General features: G+C 41.0%; 1 long non-coding RNA gene across 4 annotated transcripts in view; it reads left to right on the forward strand.

Moving 5' to 3' along the window:
- The window catches only part of LOC125332842, a 32,805-nt gene extending 26,033 nt beyond the window's left edge, over positions 1-6,772 (forward strand). For 2 of the 4 annotated variants that reach the window (XR_007206629.1, XR_007206631.1), the window contains exons 2-4: positions 3,695-3,768; positions 3,957-4,044; positions 5,278-6,772. This is a non-coding gene — a long non-coding RNA (uncharacterized LOC125332842). Of the gene's footprint in view, positions 1-1,785; positions 3,769-3,956; positions 4,045-5,277 lie in introns of those variants that run through there. The other 2 variants (XR_007206630.1, XR_007206628.1) reach the window with 2 other exon arrangements.
- The last annotated feature ends 237 nt before the right edge of the window (positions 6,773-7,009 follow it).

Below are 7,009 nucleotides of genomic sequence, written 5' to 3' on the forward strand. Positions count from 1 at the left end.
GCATTCTTCCTAAGAACAACACTATTACAGCAAATCTGATAAGAGGGATCTTCAAAGTGAGTGCTTTGGGGTAAGAAAGGGATACGTGTTTTTTACGTAGAGCTGCAGAAAATAATGCCAAGGATTGCAGCTCTTCATTCTACAAAAAACCAAACCAAATCAAACCCGACAAACAAACACACAAAACTAAAAATTCATGCCAAAAATCAAGGCTCGTAATAAGGACAGTATAAAATTTTGTATTGGAGGAGATGACATGGGAAGCAAGTGGTGACTGCGAATTGGTTAAAGGGTCAGCTCTCCCTGGCTGAGGAGGGCTGGCTGTTTCTCCTGTCACCCCAGGCATTGCCTCCTCATAGAGGTTGTTCCTGGGAGAGGGAAGAGGCTGTGGCTGACTTGTCCAACCCTCAGCCCTAACAAACTCTTCTGGAAGAGGAGACCGTGAGACTTTTAGCTTGAATCCCATATGTGCATGTATTTCTTCTACTGGAAAATAAAAATGCTTAAAAATAAATGACATCTATTTCTGTTAAACTGTGAGACTTCTCCAATCTAGGTGTGACATTCTGGCCAAAACTTTTGAGGCAGAGATCCTCCCAGAAGAAAAACAAATTAACCCACAGTGAAGATATCCACAGAGTGAAACAGAAAGATAAATAGAAGGTTTGAACACAAGTTTTCTCTGCATGATAAATAGGTTCCTCAAGCATTGATTTATTAGTCATTCAGTAAAGTGGAGGAGAGAGAAAGAGAATAAAAAAGATTCTGGATTGATAAATTTGCAAATATTTTAAATTTATTTTATCATGCAACATGAAAACACATGCAATGAATTCATACATAAACAAATAATGAAATATCTATAAACACACAGATAAGTGTGGACACATAGTGCACTTGTAGAAAGCAGAGCCCAGTTTCCAAAATTGATCTCAGACCACTCTAGACTGCCCAGCTTTTCACTGGGACAGCAGGCACTGTATGATTACACACCCTTCTTTGGGGCTGCACTAACGTGACAATTTGGGAAGTACACGTAAAGGAGTGATCTGAAGTGTGTGACACCAGCCCCTGTGATGGCCTGCCCCAAACTCCCCTTTTAGACAGGGTGAGAAGATAAAACCCTGTAACACTGTAGCCTTGGCACCAGTGCTTTATAGAAAGCTCTTAGCGTGGTGGATGTGGTTCAGGGGAGGGACACATTAGCTGCAAATGTCATTAAAGCAGCTACCAACTTAAAAATGCATAAAATGCAGAAGAAAGGGAGCCATATCAAAACCTGTTAGTGATAAAATTGGAAAGAGAAGCACTGTGTGCCCAGCTGGTTAAATCATGATGGAGGGCAAAATCAAGTGAAAAATAAACAGCAGATTTAGAAGCACACTTGATATATCTGTCAGACTGCAGGAGCCGGTGCCACTAAGGAAGAGATGTCTATAACCACGTCAAAACTGCCCAGTTCTGTTCAGACCTATGCATAATATTTGTGCCCTGCAGGGTCTCAGCCACCCCCACTTGAGCAGTAAGCAAACAGTGACCCTGCTCTACCCTTGCTGTCCCTGCTGACAGAGAGGACTGGACTCAGATTCTCAGAAAGATTCATCTTCATAGAATCAGGGTGCTGTAGAATCCTAGAATGGTTTGGGTTGGGAGGGACCATAAAGGTCATCTCTTTGCAACCCTCCTGCCACGGGTGGGGACACTTTGCACTATCCCAGGTTGCTCCAAGCCCCATCCAACCTGGTCTTGAACATTTCCAGGGAAGGGGCAGAAACAACTTCTCTATGCCAGGGCCTCACCACCCTGACGAGGAAGAATTTCTTTCTAATAGCTAATCTAAATCTACCCTCTTTCAGCTTAAAACCACTACCACTCATCCTATCACTACAATTCCTAATACCTTGAACATCTATATCCCCTCTAAGGATCTAGAGGCAGTTTTGCAATCAACAGAAAAAGTTTCAGGAGAATGGTATTTTTACCCATTAGGTGACTTCAGTGCTCAACATCCATTGATTTCAACACAGAAGAAGTTTTTAAACTTAAATAAAGTTTTATTTTCCTGATTAGCTCCTATGAACACAGCTTCTGGGTGCCCAGTCTCTCACAAAAAATCAAAGGAATCCTGCATGCAAAGCAAAAGCACAGTTGTCACTTTAGTTTACTCATGCTTGTCCCAGAAAATGAAAAGAGGCTCTTTCTAACTTTGTTTTTTTTTAATGCACTCGTGCAATACAGTTGTGTTTGGAGTTAAACTTCTTATTGTCATGTTGGAAACCCAAACTGTGAATGCAAATCTCCTGATGGCTTAGTACCAGACCTCTGAGTCTCATTGCAGAGACGTCTTTGAAAATTTGGCCTCATTTTGTAGTGACAAAGTGACAGATTCCTCTTGTAAGGAAATTCTGGTGAGCAGAGTGCCTGGAGGTTTGGCTAATTTGCTAGGATTACAATTTGGGTTTTAATGACAGTAGCTTAGTTTTCCCTCAAACCAGCCATCAAAATAGAGCCCTGCTTTTGGAGAAAACCAAATCCATAAAAATACAAAAGTAGGGTTATCCCACCTGACTGATGTTCCAAATCTCCCAGCTAAGCCTGTGTTCCCCTTGTCACATTTCCTCTGCTAGAACCTGGGACTGGTTTTTAATGTTCTTGCATTGCTTTGAGCAGCCAGGATTCTTGGGAAACTCCCTTTCACCCTGTTTATTTCAGCAATTAATTGCGATTTCTCTCCCACGCTGATCCCAAGCATATACCTTATCTTATCCTTTTAAGCTCTCCTTTAAGGACCTAGTGGGATGGGTGGGGTGGTTCCCCTTCTCCCATCCTGAACTTGCGTTGCTCTGCCACACAAAAGGGAAGCCTTGAGCCACAATCAAGTCCACCAATTCCTTCACTTGTTCAAAGACACCTTTTTGTGATAGAAATTCTCCTCAAGCCCTTGCCAATTAAGCTCAGTTTAATAACTCTGACCATTTATGTGACATATTTCATCTTGGAAGAGCTAATAAAACCACAAATTACTGTTCACAGTGCTCCCAAGAGGCAGATCATCATCATCACATTCTCACTCCTTTGATAGGGAAACTGAGGCAATTTGGTTTTTAGGACAACAGAGTGGAGTCTTTGCCAAACTACCCAGGTGAGTTCAGTGCTGTGCAGTCTCCCATGTGGGACAAAAGTCTTCTTCTGCTGGGTATAATGGGAGAATCTCCTGTTTTTCAGGAAGATGCAAAGGTGAAAAGGGGGAGCCAGGCTGTGCAAATGATGTCTGTGTATCTTCCAATTCTCTGCTGGGCATTTGAACTTAAAATGCCAGCAACACTCTTCTCCCTTGTTCTCAAGAGGAAAGCTATATCTGGAGTAGGGCAGCATGCCTTAATTTGAGAAATTTAATGCCTTCGAAACACTACCAAAGCACAATTAGCAAATAAAAAAACCCCCAGAAGTCAAGGCAGGAGACCTGAGTATGCAGTTCAAACATCAAAGGAATATTACCTGTGCTTTCATCTCCCTTTCCTCTTGTGAGTCAAAGTTACAACATATTACTGCATATTCTAAGCATTTTCTATTCTGAAAGCTTAAATGCCAGTGTAATTACCCCAATGGTAATTTCTGTTGTGCTCTTCCAGGCTGGTACTTCAGCAGAGTCTCCCAGTTTTCACTTGATTATCTCCATCTCTGCCTTTGATAGGTTTGTCTTCAATTCACTCTGGATTTGAACTGGTCCACATTCCCTGAAATCTGCTTTGAATGCTGTCAAACGAGGTATGGTACTGTCTTTTGCGGGGCATTTTTGATGTCCTATTTTCACCTGGTTCCCCCATCCTCCTTCCCGAGTGCAGGATCACCTGGTTGCACCTAGACCCACAGTTCAGAGCAATCTGTAGTGTAACTACCTGGAACAGAACATAACTTTTACCTTTTTCTTTTTTTTCCCATCTTTCTTTCTTTAGAATGAACTTTGCAGTTGAGGATTATTGACAAATCTGCTTGAAAAAGATGCGTGAAGAACATCCTTTATGGTCCATCTTGTGGTAAAACGTGGGTATTTCTTTGCTCATTTGAATGTCAGTGGATTATTTATGCTGGTGCAATGTTTTCAAGAGATAAAATACTCCCCACTGTGCTACATGCAAATCTCTGCAATGTAAACATAAATAGTTGTTGCACATGCATAACCAAAGACATTTTTTATAATTATTGTTGGATAGTTCAGTCCTCTAATAGCATCATCTGGTGTAAATCAGTGTAGCTCTACTGAAGCCTGCAAAGCCCCTACCAATTTGTACCAGATGGGGCTCAAACTCTTCACTCTAAGTTTAGTCCTTGAAAAAAAAAGAGAGAGAAAAAACCTGGTAGTCCTTGAAAATGAAGTTCTTTGTTCTTTCATGGGAAGCTGGTAGGGCAAGAGTGGCAGGGAATTTTCTTGATCCATACTCAGCCGCTATCTAGGGAGAACATTTCTGCCATGAGGGAAAGCAGGAGGTTCTGTGCCAAGTGAGTTCTTGGCCTCTCTGCTCAGACTACTGCAAAGATTTGCCAGATAATGTCATTTATAATGTGAACTCATCTCTGCCAAGATTTGGACCAAGACCACCAGCTCTTTAGCACGGGCCAGCAGACACTGCCAGATGCTAAGAATTTTCAGTCGTTCACAACCTGTGCTGCATTTTTAGACACCTAAAGGTAAAGGACTGGAAATCTGGTTTTCTGTCCCCAGAGCGATCTTGTTTCACTGTCATTCAGCATTATCTTTTCTCCAACATTATTCACAGCACAAAGAACTTTGTAAAGCTACTTTGACACCTGATTTGACTCCAGCTGAAGAAAACAACCTCAATCTCATCCTTCTGGTGCTGTGTAGAAAACTGTGCTCTGAGTTAATATAAAACACAACAATCAGTAGCATCTATTTTCACATATTGATTTAGACTACATTACCCAAATAGGTACTAGTGGAAGCTGCCCATGCGGATTTTAATGCTATAAATATACATTTATTTCCAAATCATCAACAGTGTATTAACTGCTGTACACAGTGTTTTATCAACCGACACAAAGTTAACTTTGCTTGCATAAAAAGAGGTGGAAAATTAAGAGTTTGCTCCCCTTCCTTTGAATACTGATAGCAAAAATATCCACTAAATACTGAATATTACCTATTAATAATAGACTGGAGGAGAGAGTTTTGACAGAAGTGAAGAATACACACATACACACACTATATATGTACCCACCTTTCAAACAACTAAAGGTCTGCATTACTGTGATCAGCTCTTTCAGGTTTACCTGTCGGATTTTTTCCCCCGTGTTCTCCATTTTTCGACAAGACCCTCCAAAAGAGTTGCTGTTTTTCTTGTGTAGGCTTGACATGGACATAAACTTTTTTGCAAGAAGCCTGAGCTACTGCTAGCAGCTCCTGAAGAGCTCCAAGTCCGACGTGGGTTTAATTTGTGGTGAGTGCCATGGCAGAACTGTCTAACAATATAAGTCTGTTGGACATGTCGTCTGGGCTGTCACGTTCAATTTGCACATGACCTCCTAGCCAAAAAATGGGAAAGAAGTGGTAGAATGTGGGACTGAAAGCTTATATTATTGCTTTGACAGCTTCACTCATCTAGAAGTAATGCAAAATGCAATTTATATTTATACTCTCTGACCTTCTGTACAGAGAGTGAAACTATCTAATGATGGGCCATGGTAGCAGAGAAAGAAACAGATCTCAATACAGCTGGAATTTGTCTACATTTTTTGCTTTTCAACCATTCAATTACAGTCAAAAGATAAATGAAACATGAAGAGTGCCTTGGTTAGGTAGTGACACAATTATTTTATAGTGAGTAGGTTCTGGCTTTGAGCCTTGGCAAAGGTTGCCATGCACGCCTTGTTTCACTAGATACAGATAATCTGCCTGCTCCCACCGGACAAATCCCCTCTGCTTGGAGGTGTGTCCTTCTGCCCATCACAGGAGGAGAAGAAAGACACCAGCAACTCAGTACCACTCTTCCCCTGCATTTCAATATCCTCCAGAAAGGCTGATGCTCTAATCCTATTAACCACGATAAATCAAGTCAGGCCCAATTGTAAACGGGACGTGAAGCATTTCTGTGGAAAATAGGCAGAAAGGAAGAATGTGCCACATTCTTCTCATCTGAGGAGCAGCACATGGGTTTGTGTCCTCCCAGGGAAAAGAAATAAATCCATCAGCCTTTGATTCTGACAGGATCCACCAGGTAACACCTGAAGATCCTTAACAACACATCTCAGAGCTGATATCGTACTGCCACAGCTCAGCATCCTTCAGAGGGGTTGACTGCAGCCACGACTGTTCAGAGCAGCACAATTTGGCTCAAAAATTCAGCCTCCAGCTGCACCTGTTTCTCCCTTCTCATCCAAACAAGACACAGGATTTTCAGGGAAAGTTACTTGCAGGAACAAGCATTAAGGGAAGATAGCAAACACAGAAAACAGAAGTGTGGGATTTATGCATCTCAGTGTATTTTGGACAGCTGCATCAGTTTGAACTCATCTCTTCACTCCATTGATCCATCCTGCTTTAAATAGGAGTCGATCCAAAGTCCACTGACCTTAGTAGTGAGAGTTTCATAAATGGTTGGCAGCTGTGAAACAGGTTTAGAAATTAGGTGTTCATATAAACCAGTCACTCCTTTTCTTTTCTGTTATAATTGTTTTGTTCTGGTTTGCCATGTTTTGCTCTTGTACAGTGAACTAATAAAAAAAAATATCATTGGATGAAGATTTCAGCTGATATCCAATTTTCTCCATGGAATTCTTTTTTAAAAAGATACATGTTGACAATAATAAACCGTGAAACTGATGGTCACTATACAGTTAATATGTCAGAAAAGAATAAAAATGTGGAAACAGAGACTATGAGAAGGTCATGTTTCATAAATAAATACGAAAAGATGAGATAACTAAGACAAAGTAGTTCAGTGATGAGAGACTGAGTGAAGATTAATATGTAATTCATCTTTCTTTTGGT

This window comes from Corvus hawaiiensis, chromosome 13, assembly GCF_020740725.1.
Source record: "Corvus hawaiiensis isolate bCorHaw1 chromosome 13, bCorHaw1.pri.cur, whole genome shotgun sequence".
NCBI classification, from domain to species: Eukaryota; Metazoa; Chordata; class Aves; order Passeriformes; family Corvidae; genus Corvus; species Corvus hawaiiensis.